The sequence below is a fragment of the Rhamphochromis longiceps genome, linkage group LG17, assembly GCF_057381845.1.
Source record: "Rhamphochromis longiceps isolate RC_006_pf linkage group LG17, R_longiceps_female_GT1.1, whole genome shotgun sequence".
Classification (NCBI taxonomy): domain Eukaryota; kingdom Metazoa; phylum Chordata; class Actinopteri; order Cichliformes; family Cichlidae; genus Rhamphochromis; species Rhamphochromis longiceps.
In genome coordinates, this window is record NC_140573.1 from 21,280,150 (window position 1) to 21,299,515 (window position 19,366).

A 19,366-nucleotide genomic window follows, 5' to 3' on the forward strand; every position below is an offset into this window, starting at 1 on the left:
TCAGGGAAGGGAAACGGAACACAAACTAGAGACTAGACAAGACACAGGGAAGGCAACCAAACCCTTAACAAGAATACTTGTTAAGGGATACAAGAAGACATTTACTAAGATTCAAGGACTGAATTATTATCCAAAACCTAAAGCTCCAGATATAACCAAAAACATAATTACATGAAAAATGGTTAAGAAATCTCAAGAAAGCAAGAGCAAAGAACAAATAAACTCAAAACAATGACCAAGGAGTTCTGACAAATACTCAGTTTACTCAAATGCGCCTTAATCTGACAGGCAGGTGTCAGGTTAAATGTCATTCTGACTGGATCATTTAACGCGAGGAGGCTTTGGCTTTAATGTGAACATAATAATAATAAAGATTATTAACCTCCTTTTTGAAATAAACAATAAACTTGCCAGTTAATAAAGAAGTTAACTAGCTTGTAACTAAGGCATTTTTTTGTTTCCTATACCACCATAGTGCTAGAAAATTACCTCCAATAAGATTTAGTAAGAGAAGACTTTTTGTCTCGTGATGTATGAGTCATGTCCTTCAGCCTAAGGTTATTCTTTGCAATAGCTAATTGAAAATGCTTTAATATCATACTTGATAACAAAACAGCACATCATACATGTTTTTTTTTTCAGTTTGACACCATCCAGACATTTAACTGGAAATTTGCAGGATTAACTTTAGTTGAAGTTTTCACTTGTTTTCTTCTTTTTTTGATATCAACCAGTAAAATCTACTATCCTCAACAACTCCATTCTCCACAGACTAAATAAAAAGAGATCAATAAAAAGTTTCCACTTACCGCAAAAAATGAGTTGAAGCCAACAAAAACACGCTTTAAGGGTTCATTAATTTTTCCCATTTTTGCTTTGCACAGGGTGACTCATAAGAGGTGAAGCAGACTGATTGTAGCTCAGAGTGTGATGATGTGTAGCTTTGCACACTCTGATAAACTGACCTCAAAGTGAAAGTAACTGCTGGAAAACAGAGAAGTAAAGCACAAGTAAAGATATACCCTCACATGCAAATTTTACCCTTTATGAACTGCAACTAGAAAACTGGAAACAGAAACAAAACTAATTAAAACCACAGTAAGATCAAATAAGAAAATAATAATAAGAAATAGAATTTAAACCATGAACCCTCTGCTTAGCCCACCACCATCGTCTTGTCTAATATATGGACTGTTTAGTTTTTCTTACTACTACCTGGAAGACAACTTTGACTAGCAAAAGTCTCCTACTTTTTGAAAGAGATCAGTCCTCAAAGACCTCATTTAACAACATACAAAGATTTCTAAATAGATTTTTTAAGCACTGAGAGCAAAAAAAAAAAATCCTTTAACATTTAATTCAAATACCACCAAATAAGAATGCACAGTTACAAAACCACATTCAACAATGAATGAGAAAAGAATGAGAGAGCATAATGTGAAAAGTAAAAATACCCTGATTAAATATTTCTTCAGTTCATGGCCGCAATGTGCAATAAACACAAATTCAGAATTTAAAAAAAGGTCTGCGGAAAATGAAGATTCTTTCTAGATGATCTAACAAGATGTTTCACAGATGCAAATAGGAAGTCTAAATATTACAGTAATGCTACACTGGTTTTAACTTAAACTGTAACAAGAAAGACTTGAAGCTAGATTGCTTTTATGGCTTTATTTATTATGTGTCTTTTCTTTGATGTGCGGGCAGTTTTTGAGCTGCCTTCTCCAGCTCAGTGCACAACACACAGCTCTCTCCCTTGTACCTTGGCAGCTACTGAAACAGGGATAGGGAAATAGGGAATGGTTAGTGCCATTGATATCAGCTGTGCTGGCCAATCTGCCCTTGCATGCATACTCCCTACAACCATTTGTTACCCCAGCCAATGGATCACTTTGAACTCAAAAGTCTGTAAGGTCTGATAGCAACAGGTGATCCAGGTGTTGGCATCCTTCCTGCGATGTAGCCACTGGAGACGGGCGGGATTCAAACAGAGGGTAAACCAAAGTATTACCTTGGGTATTACCAAGTGGTAATAACAAAAGACAGTCAAATGCCCACTGGATTGTCAAGCACTCCTTTTCAATAGCGCTGTACCAAATGTCTCAAACAGGCTCATCAGAGAAGAAGTTTCAGCCTCTCCATGCTTTGAGGAGGTTGAGGTGATATATCTGTGTGGCTCCTCCCCTGTCCAATTGCAAGACTTCTTAGTGAACGTCCCCAACTCACTGTGTGACCATGAAGAGCCCTTCACATTTGGTGAGCAACTTTAAGCTAGGAGAACAGTGTGATACAAGCATTTTATCTCCCTGTAAAAGTTGCCTGAGTCTAGCCCCTCCGTTGTACATGCACTGCTGATGTCCCTAATGTGTGCAGGTTTGCTCTAAGGTCAAAGTTTCATTGAATTTCATTTTGAGATGGGCTCAGACCCTCCGTCCAGTTCTGTTTAATTAAGTTAAACACCCATCTGGCTTCCTATCAAGCAATAACTCAAAGGGAGAAAATTGAGTGAACCGTCAGCTCGTTCAAACACACGTTAAAGTCCGTTTGGCTCGACACCACCGAACAAAGGCAGCAATATAACATAGCTAACATTAACAGCCTCTCCGTGAATCGCTACCTTATCGTGGTGGAGAGGTTTGTGTGTCCCAGGGATCCCACAACAGCTCCTGTTGCCCCTGGTGAGAGGCGGCGGGCTGGGGTGGGTATTCTAATATCCCCTCGGCTTGCTGCCGGTACGTTGGGGTTATTCCGGGTGGATGAGAAGGTTTGTTCCCTGTGCCTTAGGGTTGGGGAACCGGTCCTGACTGTCATCTGCGCTTATGCACCAAGTGGCAGTTCAGAGTAGCCAGCCTTCTTACAGTCCCTGGGTGGGGTGCTGGAAGGTGCTCCACCTGGAGACTCTGTTGTCCTACTGGGAGACTTCAATACTCACGTGGGTAACGACAGCGAGACCTGGAGGGGCTGAAAGATTAATTGGCTCTGTTCTAAACCCCAATTCAACCAGACACAGAACTGATCCAGAATTAAAACAGGACTACAACAGTTCAAAATCAGGACTACTGAGGACTTAACCAAGACAGAACCAGAATCAGAACTAGATGATAGTAGCACTAAAAATCATCATAGACCTGCACTACACTTATTTTTTAATTCTACCAAAGTCCACTATTTAGATTGAGAAAAGTTTATATAATTATTTAGCCTTGTTGTGCAAACAAGCCTGCATAAGTTAATAAATATAGAATTTGAAAAATAACAAACCTAAAAAGAAACACTAGGTACGAGATACATGATACGGTGATACTTTTGGTAAACAACCATTTGACTAACATGTGTGTCTCACCTGCTCTTGTTCCATCTCTGTTCTGTCCTCATTCTCCTCTCTCTCCCTCTTTGTGCTGACAATCATCAAATATACAGTTGAAACCAGATATTTACATACTCTTCAGATAAAAACACTTTTTTAATTGTAACATCAAATCAGACTAAATGTTTATTTTTTTAGATTGATAAATATAAAAAACATATTTGTAAACTTTAAGAGTAGAGAGAGAAATTGTCTGTATTTTTTAATTTCAAATGGCACCAAATTGTATTCAAACTGAGCCACACTTATGGAGCTCCACAATTCTTTTCCAGGTGTTTTGGTTGACATCTCTTGATTTTCCCATGTTAAAGAAACAGGCTCTGTGTTTTGCCTTATATACATCCACAGCTGTGCCACCAATTTACTCACATGGACTCTACTAACCTATCAGAAGCTTCTTCAGCTCAGAATGGAATCATCTGGAGTTTTCTTATTATAATTCCCTCGAAGCACAGGTAGACGCAAGTAGTTTTCTGTCACTGGTTTATTTGAAGATTTCTCTCCAAAGCCACCGTGAAAACTATACAGCATTAACAAAATAAAACTCAGCGTAAGACACAGCAGTAAAAACACTGTATAACAAACACGATAAATAAATAAATACCTCGTTGGCTGCATGCTGCAAAAAGGGAATTTTTGAGGTTTCCTTTAACCGTTTAACCGTGTGTAGTTAAAGTTCACTTAACATGTCTTCCAATAAAAACCATCCTTTCTGCGCGCTTACAGGTGTTTTTCTTTGTTCTACCCAAAGAGGAAACTAGCGCAACTTGTAAGCGAACTTGACTTTCAAAATAAAAGCACCAAAACGTTGACTACAAAAAACAAACAAAGTAATGTACAGCTTAAACAATTTACAATCATGACATGGATCTTGACAAGATAAAGAAATAATCCAAATTATATACAATGTCATCATGCCAACAGTTACACTCCCACCAAATCACACAAATCTTTACGTGGGATTTCCCTAATGAAATAGTCTCTGCAAACAAGCATTTCTACTTATCACCAAAGACTTCTCGTTATCAACCCTTTGTCAGGTAACTTCCAGCAAACAACCATTTAGTCTGCTTCTAAGAGAGTAACCACTCTTTGAACAGGTCTCTCAAGAACAACAGTTTTAGTTTTAGCCTTTGTCATGTGTATCACTGACGAGCAACTTTATTTTCCTCACTCGATTATCTGATCCTGGATAAACTTCTGTGACTCTAGCCATTTTCCACTCATTGCGTGGTGCCAGATCATCTTGTAGAAGGACAATGTCGTCAACTTTGATGTTCCTTCTGTTCTTCCGCCACTTTTGTCGCTCTTGTAAATTTAGAAGATATTCTTTCTTCCATCGAGTCCAAAACATATTAGCCAAACACTGCACTCCACGCCATCTTTTCCTAAGATAAACATCTTCTTTGACAAACTCTCCAGGCAGGGGCAGAATGATCTTGGACTTCATTGTTAAGATGTGGTTTGGAGTCAATGGTTCAGGGCCTGATGGATCATTCAAATGTTCAGTCGTGAGTGGTCTGCTGTTGATGATAGCCATGACCTCATACAGAAAGGTTCTTAAGGAGGTGCAGTCAAGCCTTTGAGATGACTGATCGAGAATAGCGGTAAGAACACTTCTTATAGTCCTTATTTGACGCTCCCAGACACCTCCTCTATGGCTTACTGTTGGAGGGTTCATGAGAAATTCACATACTAGAGCCTTAGCCTTTTCTTGATCCATTCCCTTCATTAACTCCTGAACCAACAAAATTTGTTCCTTGGTCGGATCTTAGCTGTCGAACATTTCCTCTTATGGCAATGAATGCCCTTAAAGCATTGAGAAACGCATCAGTTGTCATGTCATCAACCACTTCTATATGTATAGCTCTTGAACATACAGGGAGTGCAGAATTATTAGGCAAATGAGTATTTTGTCCACATCATCCTCTTCATGCATGTTGTCTTACTCCAAGCTGTATAGGCTCGAAAGCCTACTACCAATTAAGCATATTAGGTGATGTGCAACTATGTAATGAGAAGGGGTGTGGTCTAATGACATCAACACCCTATATCAGGTGTGCATAATTATTAGGCAACTTCCTTTCCTTTGGCAAAATGGGTCAAAAGAAGGACTTGACAGGCTCAGAAAAGTCAAAAATAGTGAGATATATTGCAGAGGGATGCAGCAGTCTCAAAATTGCAAAGCTTCTGAAGCGTGATCATCGAACAATCAAGCGTTTCATTCAAAATAGTCAACAGGGTCACAAGAAGCGTGTGAAAAAACCAAGGCGCAATATAACTGCCCATGAACTGAGAAAAGTTCATGGGCACTTGCCACCAGTTTGGCCATATTTCAGAGCTGCAACATCACTGGAGTGCCCAAAAGCACAAGGTGTGCAATACTCAGAGACATGGACAAGGTAAGAAAGGCTGAAAGACAACCACCACTGAACAAGACACACAAGCTGAAACGTCAAGACTGGGCCAAGAAATATCTCAAGACTGATTTTTCTAAGGTTTTATGGACTGATGAAATGAGAGTGAGTCTTGATGGGCCAGATGGATGGGCCCGTGGCTGGATTGGTAAAGGGCAGAGAGCTCCAGTCCGACTCAGACGCCAGCAAGGTGGAGGTGGAGTACTGGTTTGGGCTGGTATCATCAAAGATGAGCTTGTGGGGCCTTTTCGGGTTGAGGATGGAGTCAAGCTCAACTCCCAGTCCTACTGCCAGCTTCTGGAAGACACCTTTTTCAAGCAGTGGTACAGGAAGAAGTCTGCATCCTTCAAGAAAAACATGATTTTCATGCAGGACAATGCTCCATCACACGCGTCCAAGTACTCCACAGCGTGGATGGCAAGAAAGGGTATAAAAGAAGAAAAACTAATGACACGGCCTCCTTGTTCACCTGGGGCCCGTTCTTCGTACCTCGCTAAGTAAGTTAGCTGGATTAGATTGTTGACGATTTCGCGTGATCCTGGATCGTTCGGTTCCCCGAAGCTCATCCGGGACTTGCTGTCATAGCAACAGAGCCGTAAGCGTAAACCTGCTCGGGAGCAGGTTTACTTTATGTAAACAGGATTAGATCGCGGGCACGCAGGTATGTCCGCTTCATTTATACGAAAGCAACAGCGATATTCCACCACTGTTTCACCATAAATAAATAATATCAATGTAACTGAAGATAATGCAGCACTTGATCCTTTTATTGATTTCACACAGATACATACAGGTCATTTCCTAAAAAAGGGAAATGTACTATTAACATTCTATTACATGTATGTGATTATTACAGATGTAATTCATATTTCAGAGTAGTAATTGTAAATTACTTCGTGTAATCAAGATGAGAGACCACGGCTATAAAAGCGAAGGTGGATTTGGGAAGCCTGTCGCAGCCATGTCCTGTCCGTTTACGCGAGCAGCCCATTGCGGAAGGTGCAAGATTGATAAGGAGAGTTTTCAGAATTCAGCGTATATTGCGGGACAGACAGGATCCTTTAGCTCAGCGCGACAGTGTGCTCATAGAGAGATATCGATTTTCCCGTGAGGGTATTATTTAGGCCTACTTAACCAACTTGTTGACGAGGGGGTGCAGGACCACCACCTGTCTTTGTTTGCTCTGCCCTTTTCTTGGTTGCTGTTATAAACAAACAAACAGATTATTCCAGGGTCTCTTTCCAAGAGACGAAAAGCAATATAAGTGATAAATATTACCATTCTGTAGAATATTCTTATATTTCCCTTTTACTTGTTCCCATGTTCTAGTGGGTCCTGTTGTGGCGCTAATGTGAAAGGGGATATAATATAACATAATGTAATATAATATTGGATAATATAGTGTGATATGATAAATCTACCCTACCACCTACTGGTGTTGGCCAGAGGGGCCGATGGCGCGATATGGCAGCCTGGCTTCTGTCCCAGGGCAGCTGTGACAGCTACCAGTGTGTGAATGTGAGAGTGACTGAATAGTGGCATTGTAAAACGCTTTGGGTGCCTTGAAGAGCGCTATATAGATCCACTCCATTATTATTGTTATTATTAAATTACTTACGAGTTTAATTTGTCAGCAACTTTCTGCCAGCCCTCTCTCCTTGCTTTTGCAGCCTTTGCAGTGTTCCCTTGCGTTTTAATTAGACTCTGAAACTCCTAAAATCCCTCACTCAAGAGTTCTTGCTCTGCTGCCGAAAAATACCGAGCGCGCTCCTTCGACATTTTCGCCGACCAATCAAAGGGTTGCCGATCAATGTTTCTACTATCGATGCGTAGCCCCTGTTGGGCCACCCAGTGATCTCACATTACTTCATCCAGCTATACTAATCGTCAACAACAGGTGTGTTCGGGGAACCGGAATAGCGAGCTCAGAGTTAGCGCGATGATTTGATCTTGGATGTGTCATTTGATCTTGGATGTAGTAAGCGACGTACGAAGAACGGGCCCCTGATCTGAACCCCATTGAGAACCTGTGGTCCATCATCAAATGTGAGATTTACAAGGAGGGAAAACAGTACACCTCTCTGAACAGTGTCTGGGAGGCTATGGTTGCTGCTGCACGCAATGTTGATGGTGAACAGATCAAAACACTGACAGAATCCATGGATGGCAGGCTTTTGAGTGTCCTTGCAAAGAAAGGTGGCTATATTGGTCGCTGATTTGTTTTTGTTTTGTTTTTGAATGTCAGAAATGTATATTTGTGAATGTGGAGATGTTATATTGGTTTCACTGGTAAAAATAAATAATTGAAATGGGTATATATTTGTTTTTTGTTAAGTTGCCTAATAATTATGCACAGTAATAGTCACCTGCACACACAGATATCCCCCTAAAATAGCTAAAACTAAAAACAAACTAAAAACTACTTCCAAAAACATTCAGCTTTGATATTAACCCTTTAGAGCCGATCGGCGCGGGAACGCTCTGTTATGCGTAACTATTTTTAAATCCCAGTAGCACTGCAACCACGTAAGCTAGTGCAAAAATTTTTTTTGCATATGAAACCGGAGGAGTTGTACTTACATCTTATGCCATCAGCTTGTCCTAGGTCACAGTTTCCTTCCACATAAAGCTTTGCAAAAACTGCATAAAAAGCGCTTGCAGCAACAAAAACATAATATTCTAGAAACACGCTTTGCCCGGGCTCTGTGGGGCCGGGAGGCGCTGCTGCGCTTGGCCCCGGTCTGGATGGGCCTGGGCCCCCTTTCCCTGGCGGGTCGCGGAGTATGGGGGTGCCTACTGGGGTCAGCGGGGGAGCTGGCCCCAGGGAGGGGTCACGTGCCCTTCCCTTCCTTCCCTCCCCATCTCCAGCTGCCTCCCTCTTCCCGCTCCACCACAACCACCCACACATGCAGGACCTTGGAGTAGGGGTATGTCACCAGGGTGCAGGGGAGGCTACCCCCCCTGTCCCCTTCTGGCTGCTTCTGCCTCAATTTTATCCCACAACTTAGACATTCACATTACTCACACTCTCATTACACATACATATAGGATCTTGGGGGTGGGCACGATACACGGAATCCAAAGTACCATCAGGGTGTACACCCCACCCCTGGCGTCGTTGCCCACCTCTCAATGTTAAATACACGTAGACATTGAGGGCTAGCAGGAGGGACCATGCGCTTACCTGCTGCTCTCTGGCAGGTAGCTCCATGCCCTCCTGGGTTTTAAATGCACCTTAGAACACACATGCATCAACACTACAATGAGCGGGTGGAGGGAGGTTTGGAGTCTTCTCTCACCCCCATTCTCTGCGACCTGCTGGAGCGGGGGGGCTAGGAGGAGGAGTTGGCCGTCCGACTGCGGTCTGGAGTGTGGGGCCTCCCTGCTGCTGCGGAGTCGGGGCGGTCTGCCTCCCCCCACCGCAGGGAAAAGGGTAACACCACCTAGGTCTGGGTGCAGTTCCCCCCTCCAGGGGCAAGGGTACCTAGACCCGGTTTGTAGAGTACGCTTGGGGAGTGTGATCGTGTGTACAGCGTCTCTTTATGTCTGTCTCCACGTTGGTTGAGTGTGGAGTAAGTGCATATGAGAGCGTGAGGGTGGGAATGGATGTTTGTATATGTGTGTGCCTGTATTTCTGTGTCTATGTCAGGTTGGGTGTCAGGCGCCACCTCTCTGGGGACATCTTAGGCCCTCCAAGGTTTGGAGGCCTATCACCCCCTACCACCACTTCCCCTGCCAGTGGCGGACTCCCTCAGACATCGGTGCATTGGTGGTTCTTTGTGTCCGGGGATGGGCGTCCAGGTACACACCGGCTCACTCCTTGGCGGACGCTTATCGGGGCCTGGAGCCTGGGGCTCGCTCGGGCCACTTCGGAGGTGGGGTGCCCCCGGCCTCTCGGCCTGGGGCTCGGTCACTCAGGCACGGCTGGCTGCCGGCGGAGCTCACGGGCGCGTCACTGCAACTCCCCCTGGCTTCTGCTCCGCGGCTGCTGAGTGAGCCCTCATCTGGGACTCTCCTCAGCTCTTTCTGGGACAGTGGCGCGGCTGCCCCTCTGTTGGTCTTCCTTGGTCTCTTGTGTTCTGGGGGCCTCTGGATGTCTGGAGTTTTGATCTCCTCCATACCTGCTTCATGCCCTGGAGGACGGGGCTGTGCCCCCCCCACACCCTCTAGCAGATCATTACATGAAGGAACCTTTTTTAAAAAAAAACAAGCGCGTCCATGCTCACAGGTGTACACACGGGTGATCACAGCCACAAACTACACCCTTTTTGGTTCCTACCTCAAAGCACACTGTGTTCTGTTGATCTTATGTGCTGCACAATAATGTTTAATATTTAGTATTTACTGTCATATTCCCATATATCATTGTGATGCTGTTTATTCTATTACTCTTGTTCTCTTCTGCTTGTTTTCTTTTTTCTTTCTCAGCAGGTGATCCAGGTGATTGATATATGCATTTTTTTTCTGCTCATTCTGTTGGTTTTTGTCTTTTGCCCTTCTCCCCCGTCCCTCTTCTCAGCTGTTTCTCTTTCCCTCTTTCTTTCTCCCCTTCTTTCCCCCAGTCAAGTCTGTCCCGTATTCAGTAAGTGAAAATAAAATAAACAATAAAAGGTGAATCAAATGGACCATTACGGCAAGGCTGGGATGGTCAATTTGGTAAAGTAAATCCATTGGGCATCTTTCTTTGCCTTTAGACAACAATTCTGATGGCAAAAGAGCCAAACGGGACAGGCAAAAAATAAATAAATAAATAAATAAATAGAAACACGCTTTGCCGATCCGATCAGCTGTTCATAACACTTCCTATGTTGGAATAGACGTCAGCACGAACTTTTGCATGTCCGCCATTACCTGCCCGAAACCGGAAGTGACGTCATTTTCGCAGAAATGTAGTTTTTTTTTTACCATCAGGGCCTTAGGGCCTATACTGGTGTTTTTAAAAGTTATCTTTGACTTTATGACTTTCTGTGTCTTTTCTGGGATGCTTAGGACTCATATTGCACTGCTGGAAATAGTTTATTTTGATGCATGTGCTGCTTTTTTGCAAATTTGCAGTATAATATTTATTTTCGTTTTTCCTGCAGTATATAAAAATTGGTGTATTTCAAAAATAAAACTATGAAGACACTCAAAATAAATTTCCTGTGGTAGGAAACTATTTTGTGGAACTTTTTTGTATTTACAGTTTTGAGGGATAAGCCTCTTAAATTTCTCTAACTAGAAATATATGTTAAAAAAGCAAAAACGATTTTCAATTTTTTTTGTAGTTTATTGCACTTTTTTTGCAATTTATGTAATTATTATACACTTAATAAATATATATTATTAAAATCTGGGCTATAATTGTTGTATTGATGTATAGCAACTTGAAATGCTCCCAAAAATGGCACCACACCATGTAAAAATATAATATACGCTCTGGCGGACTTGGTTCTATGGTAGGTCTTAAAGGGTTAACAAAGCCGTTTCTGTGCTATGATTGGGGCGGAAACCAGATTGAAATTGTTCATAGAGATTATGGTCATTGAGATGTAAATGAAGCTGGGCGGCGACAACTTTTTCAAGAATTTTTGAAATAAAGGGGAGATTTGATATAGTAAGTAAGTAAGTAAGTAAGTAAAATTTTATTTATATAGCACATTTCTAGATAGAGATCACAAAGTGCTTTACAAGATATAACAGATTAAAAAGACAAAATACAAACAAAGTTAGCAAAAGGCAGTTTTAAAAAGATGTGTTTTTAGCTGTTTTTTAAAAGTAATCAATGAATCAGCGGATCGTAAGTCCTGAGGAAGGGAATTCCACAGTCTGGCGGCCACAGTAGCAAAAGCTCTATCACCCCTAGTTTTCAGTCTCGTATACTGAATGACAAGTAGGCCCTGACTACTCGACCTCAGAGACCTACTAGGGGCATAGGGCTGTAAAAGTTCAATAATATATGGTGGTGCTTGTTGTTGAAGAGCCTTAAAAGTTAAAACCAAAATCTTAAACTGGACTCTAAATTCAACAGGAAGCCAATGTAACTGCATGAGCAACGGTGTTATATGTGAAAATTTAGAAGCTTTCGTCAAAAGTCTTGCTGCAGCATTCTGAACGATCTGCAGACGCTCCAAAGAACCTTTATTTAAACAAGTAAACAGGGAATTGCAATAGTCCAGTCGTGAAGAGATAAAAGCATGAATAACAATCTCCAGTTCGGTATAGGATATAATAGAGCTCAATTTAGAAATATTTCTTAAATGATAAAAGCAAGACCGAACAAGAGATTTAACATGACTATCTAACATAAGAGCAGGATCAAGGATAATCCCTAAGTTCCTGACAGATGGTTTTACAAACGTTGAAAGAGGACCAAGAGCATTTATTATACTGGGTATATGTCTATCTGGGGCACATAAGAGGACTTCGGTTTTACTTTCATTTAGTTGGAGGAAGTTTTCAGCCATCCAGCCTTTAATGGTTTCCAAGCACACATTTAAAAGCCGCAGCTTAGAAGCCTCTTCCGGTTTAAAAGATATATAGAGTTGGATATCGTCTGCATAACAATGGTAACAAATATCCTCAAAAGGGCTCAAAATGTGCTGAAGAGGGAGTAAATAAACTAAAAACAGTAATGGCCCTAGCACAGAGCCTTGTGGCACACCAAAAGACAGGGACGCAGAAGATGATCTATACTTAGAAACTGCCACAGAAGAATATCGTTCAGAGAGATACGAGGAGAACCATTTCAATGCAGTCCCAGAGACACCAACCCAGTGTTTCAGCCTGTTAAGTAAAATATAGTGGTCAACAGTATCAAAGGCCGACGTAAGATCCAACATTAAGAGAACAGAACATTTACCTGCATCGCTTTGTAACAAAATGTCATTAGAAACTCTAAGAAGGGCTGTTTCAGTGGAATGAACTTTACGAAAGCCAGATTGAAATTTGTCGAAAATACTATATTTATCTAAAACTGCTGTAAGCTGCTTAGCCACGATCTTCTCTAGAATCTTAGCAATTAACGGAATTTTTGAGATCGGTCTATAATTGCTAGTGAGAGATGGGTCCAGCATAGGCTTTTTTAACAAGGGATGTATAACAGCAGTTTTAAAATAGGCAGGGACTATGCCCGAGGCCAAGGAGGTATTAATTATAGTAAGAATACAGGGACCAGTAGAGTAAAAGACATTTTTAAATAATGATGCAGGTAAAAAATCAAGAGAGCAAGAGGATAATTTTGTTGCACTAACTATTTTTCCCAGCTCTGGTAGTGAAACATACGGTGGCTGGGAAGTGCAAATCGCAACAAATTAAAAAACCGCAACAAATAAAAAACAAACCACAACAAAATACAAAAAGCCCACAACAAATTACAAAAAGCCCACAACAAATTACAAAAAGCCCACAACAAAATACAAAAAGCCCACAACAAATTACAAAAAGCCCACAACAAATTACAAAAAGCCCACAACAAAATACAAAAAGCCCACAACAAAATACAAAAAGCCCACAACAAATTACAAAAAGCCCACAACAAAATACAAAAAGCCCACAACAAATTACAAAAAGCCCACAACAAATTAAAAATCCTTGACGGAAAGGGATTGTCTGAAATACCGGAAGTGACACAAGCGTGATGTCACGAGAGGGGGCGTGGTCAGGGTTTTTGGTTGAGGCGCCACATTTCTGGGCCGAACAAAGCGCTAGCGAAAGAGCGAAAGTACACGGATAGATAACACCAGCTATGGTTCGTACTTGCTGTGCGGTCGGTTGTAAAGTTAGATCGCACAGCCGGCAAGGGAATAAGGTTGAAAATGGTTTATCTTTTCATTCTTTCCCCACCTGGAAGCAACATGAGGCAGCTCATGTATCGGATGTTACCAAACGAAGGCGTCTAGCCTGGATAGCAGCTGTGAGACGAGCTGATATCCAGTTCTCTTCCATCTCCAAATATCTGTTGGTGCTCCAGACATTTTCATTCCCGTAAGTTCTAAATATGTTCATATCTTTATAGCCTATTAGTTTTATTTTCGATGCACTCTGAGGTCATAGAAAATTAGAAAAAAACATCCTACTGAGTGATTTTGCAGAACTACCTTCTATTTATAGAGTTACTAATTATTTGGCATTATTGCAGCAAACCAGCCTATGAAATGGATGAAACATCGTGACTGAGTTCCAGCGCTACACAAGGGACCTGCTTCAAACATACTACCATGCCAATCAGATTACTTCTTCCATGTGAGGGTGAAGAGGTGACCCTTCTGGATAAGATGGTGAAGGTTTGCTGCCGTTTTGGTGAACAGTGTGGTAGTAAAACCAGGGGAAAATGAAACTTGCTCCTGTTAAATATTCTTTAGTCTTGTGCTGTATAAATAGCGGTAATTTTTCAGAACATAAATTGAAGTAATTGATAGTAAATAAAGTAACGTTAGTAGTGGGTGATATCGTGTAAATGCTGTCATGATTTTGTGTAAACATTTTGTCCTTTATAAACTATGACATGGATTCTACATTGTAACTGATGTGATGTTCTGTAAGGTGGTTTTAATAAAAAAAAAAAAAGAGCAAAACTTAGTTTGTTTCTTTATTCAACTTTTGAACAGTGGTACTCAGTCAGTACATATTCAGTAAATGCAAATTATTTACACGGCAGTGCACTTCAGGCATAAATCTAGACCCTTATATAAAACATTATGGGTCATTCCCACAACCCACAGCTTTACTGTGTTCCAGCAAAGATTCCAATAGCAGTGACAACTCCTCCACAGTAGCAGGTGGGATTTTTCTTTTTTGAGGACGGCTCCTTTTACCTGTCACTACAGATGGTCTGTTTATGTTTTGATTGAGAGCAGTTTTTGGTCAGCTGAAGAGGAGAAGTCCATCTTATGGCCAACCTCTGGCTGTATCTTGGTCATATTACCCAGAAAACCCCAGTATGCAGGTTCATCTGTAACAGTCCTTGTGCCACAGATCTGCACTGTTGCTTCTACATTAAACAGAAGAGCAGCGCCATGGATGCAGGTCTCCAGGACTCCGGCCATACAGGTGCAGTGGGCGGCTTCAACCTTCCCTGTGATGCTCACAATGACCCAATGCTGGTTCATTCAGTCTTTGAGAGTGCAGCACCTGAAACATACAAAGTTAATTTAAAGACAAGGACTCTAATGAGCCAAGGCCGACATAAATTTGTTTTATCTACTTTCAAATCCATTTTATCATAAATGTAACAAAGTATTTAGAAAGTTAGCACATACATGTAATTTTCCATTTTTTTATGTATCCATCTATAGAACGCTGCATGTTATATTCCAAATCTGCCTGTTCTCTTTCAGAAACCTGCCTTCAGAAAATGAACCTAAAGTATGTAATGCAAGGATGTCATCACTTTCAAGATGGAGAAAGCATAAAGTTTGACTTTAGGTGACAATTATGGACACGTAATATGATAAGGAGATTCTGCAGGTCATTAATCAATGTATTATAGTAAAAAATTTATTTTTTGTGACACAGGACACAAACATGGAAGCAAGATATATAATTAGGATTATTTATAATAAATATGAATAAATAATTGCAATTTCTTTAACCATTGAGAATAACTAAATCCTTCAGGACAATGTCACATCAATGCACTGAACTCACTATGGCTACGTTCACACTGCAGGTCTTAATGCTCAATTCCGATTTTTTTTAATTTATTTAAATCTGATTTTGTGTCTGCTTGTTCACACTACAAATAAAATGTGACAGCAAACGCAGTCCTTTGTGAACCCTCAAAGTGGCCCGCATGCGCAAAAGAAGACGTCACACACAACGCGCTCTGTTTAGACCAAACAGCATTGTTTGACTGATGGCCCTTAATATAAAGACTTGTTTCAGACTTTACGTTGTCCAATTTTGCTTTAAGTTATTTTGTTATTTACATATGGCCTAATAATGATCCTTATTGTTGTTTTAGAGAGGAGCGGTGCTTCAAAGGATAGTTGCAGATTTATGTCAGAATCTGCAGATTATACAGTACAAATAAAATGTTCACGTTATCTTCCCAACAGTTTCACTAACATCTGCACGGGATGCACACGAAGCGCTCATGTGTTCTCAATGTCTTCTCCAGCGCTGATAATTGGCATATGTTTTGTGTCAGTGAAATAAAAGACGGATTTAATGCGTCATGACCATTCAAACAGCAGTTGCTTCCTAAAACATCAGATATGTATCGGATTAAGTTCCACATACGAAAGTGACCCAGATCGGATTTGAAAATATCGGATTTGTGCTGTTTTTACACAGTCATACCATGATTGGATATGGGTCGCATACGGTCAAAAAAGTCGGATTTGATGCGTTTTCGCGTGCAGTGTGAACGTAGCCAGAGCCTCCACGTGTTCTCACTCTAATTTGCACCTCATGAATGAATTTATGATTGCACTAATTTGAATGTTCGGGAGGAAATCAAACGCATTTTACTCACAGTGCCCTACAAACGTCACTGCTGTTTAGTTTTCTGTCTTCATTTATGTTGGAAGTGATAGCAGAGTTGTACGTTTGAATTTGTTTCCAAAATCCCTCATTTAGATGGAAGCTAGCGAGCTAACTTCCTGCTAATTTCTAACTCTGTTAAATGTCATATATTCCGTTTCGTTTTCATGGATGCCTGGATGTTAAACTCAATTGTTACACATGGTAGAGCAGAACGCTGATAATTTTATTACAGATGAAAGACTTTAGACAGTTTTTCAACTCTCAGTAATGCCACGGTGATCCTGTGATTTATGGACCTGCAGCAGCGTTTGAGCCCATGCTAGTGACGTCAGACTTAAAGACCGGATAAAGAGTGATATGAACATATCTATAACTTACGGGAATGAAAATGTCTGGAGCACCAACAGATATTTGGAGATGGAAGAGAACTGGATATCAGCTCGTCTCACAGCTGCTATCCAGGCTAGACGCCTTCGTTTGGTAACATCCGATACATGAGCTGCCTCATGTTGCTTCCAGGTGGGGAAAGAATGAAAAGATAAACCATTTTCAACCTTATTCCCTTGCCGGCCGTGCGATCTAACTTTACAACCGACCGCACAGCAAGTACGAACCATAGCTGGTGTTATCTATCCGTGTACTTTCGCTCTTTCGCTAGCGCTTTGTTCGGCCCAGAAATGTGGCGCCTCAACCAAAAACCCTGACCACGCCCCCTCTCATGACATCACGCTTGTGTCACTTCCGGTATTTCAGACAATCCCTTTCCGTCAAGGATTTTTAATTTGTTGTGGGCTTTTTGTAATTTGTTGTGGGCTTTTTGTAATTTGTTGTGGGCTTTTTGTATTTTGTTGTGGGCTTTTTGTATTTTGTTGTGGGCTTTTTGTATTTTGTTGTGGGCTTTTTGTAATTTGTTGTGGGCTTTTTGTAATTTGTTGTGGGCTTTTTGTATTTTGTTGTGGGCTTTTTGTATTTTGTTGTGGGCTTTTTGTATTTTGTTGTGGGCTTTTTGTAATTTGTTGTGGGCTTTTTGTATTTTGTTGTGGGCTTTTTGTAATTTGTTGTGGGCTTTTTGTAATTTGTTGTGGGCTTTTTGTAATTTGTTGTGGGCTTTTTGTATTTTGTTGTGGGCTTTTTGTATTTTGTTGTGGGCTTTTTGTAATTTGTTGTGGTTTGTTTTTTATTTGTTGCGGTTTTTTAATTTGTTGCGATTTGCACTTCCCAGCCACCGTAGAAACAGGTGAAAAACCTTCTAAAACAACAGGCCGAGCTGGCGTGGGAACAGACAGCGCAGACGCTGAAAAAGACAGGTTTTTCCTTATGTTGCTAATTTTTTCTAAAAAGAAAGCAAGAAAAGTTTCACAATCTTCAACAGAAGAAATAATAGCAGCAGGTGGAGCAGGAGTAATAATATTAGTAATAGTATCAAATAAAACTTTAGGATTACCTCTGCTCCTTGCAACCAACTGAGAAAAGTAAGCAGCCCTCGCAACTCTAATAGCATTGTTAAAGAAGGCTAAAAGATCCTTTAAATAAAGGAGATGAACATTTAAGTGAGTTTTCCTCCATAACCGCTCAGTTTTACGACAATTACGTTTTATAAGACGAATGTTGTCATTTAACCAGGGTACAGACTTGGAAACAGGCACAGGTCTCATTTTAATCGGACAGATTTCATCTAAGATCGAAAGACAATGATAATTGAATAGATCTATAGAAAAATCAACATCGTTTTGTGGGGATAATGTTAAATTAAAAACATCAGAGAACTTCTGTGCTGTGGAGGAGTCTAAAGTGCGGGAAATAACTGTCCGATGAACAGGAGACATAGGCTCATAAAAAGACATATTAAAAAAGACACAATAATGGTCAGAAATAAAAATGTCCTTAGAACAGATATAATCAATATTCAGACCCAAAGAAAAAACAAGGTCCAGTGTATGGCCTTTGTTATGTGTGGGGCCAGATACATGTTGGATAAAATGAAAAGAGTCCATGATACTGGTAAAACTCCTAGCAAAGAGGTCGGACTCATCATCAATATGTATATTAAAATCTCCCACAAGAAGCAATTTAGACAACCTCATAGTAGAGGACAGAAAATCACTAAACTCGGCTAAAAACGAGTTGTTTGGGCCAGGAGGGCGATAGACCAACGCACAGTAAAAAGGATCCTTCTTTCCAATTTTGATGAGCTGCAGTTCAAAAGACAGAAAGTGTCCAACTTTCACTGAACGGCAGTTAAAACGGCTCCGATATGCCACCGCGAGGCCTCCTCCACGACCAGATCCTCGAGGCTGGCTAATGACAGAGAAGCCATTTGGGCACATTTCAATAGTAGACGAATAATCCGACCCCCGTTGCCAGGTCTCAGTCAAGAACAGGAAGTCCAGATTTTTAGAAACAATAAAATCGTTAAGCACAAACGATTTATTCGTCAAAGATCGGGCATTAAAGAGCGCCATAGACAGCGGGGTGAAAACATTGTTGTTGGAAGAAGCTAGAGTTTCTCGAATTAAAGGGCGTAAATTCTCGGGATCAGACCCTTCACGTTCATATATTCCACTCACCGAGGGGATGAAGAGCCAGTCGGCAGGAGAGTCTGGATGAACCCTTCTGAGATAACACGGCCTTGGAGAGCCGGGCCCCCTATATCCAAGTAGGGCCTTGGGAGACAGATTCCTCTCCATATAGCTGTCATGTGCGTAGGCAACAGAAAACGCCCGACATCGCTTTCCAATCAGCCCCCGCCGCCAGAGGAGCCTAAGCTTCACCTGGATGCCCGATCTCTTTCCTCTTCTTCTCCGTAGTCTACGGGGAACGCTGAAAGCGCTGGCCGAAGATCCAGTCACAGGCAGAGGGTGGAAGGTACCAAAGGAGTGCGGAGAAAAGTGTGGAGAATGGAAAGTCCCACAAAAGGAAGGAGAAAAAACATCTTTGGCCGTCATTGACGAACGGATGGATAACAGCGTCAGACGATCGTAGACCAAGGCAGCCAGTACATCATTAAAACAGTTAAAAAACAGCAGAGTAGAAAGAAAAAACACGACAATAGAGCGAGACCAACTACACCCGGCAGCGGCGAAGCCAAACACAGGCGCCATCATGCCAGAAGTGC

General features: G+C 41.3%; 1 long non-coding RNA gene across 1 annotated transcript; it reads right to left on the reverse strand.

Annotated features, from left to right (window-relative positions):
* Window positions 1–14,340: 14,340 nt before the first annotated feature.
* LOC146649650 (uncharacterized) lies at window positions 14,341–17,242 on the reverse strand. The gene is made up of 2 exons (XR_014908291.1): window positions 16,630–17,242; window positions 14,341–14,895 (listed from the first exon to the last, which is right to left on the reverse strand). It is a non-coding gene; the product is annotated as an uncharacterized LOC146649650 (long non-coding RNA).
* Between the last annotated feature and the right edge of the window lie 2,124 nt (window positions 17,243–19,366).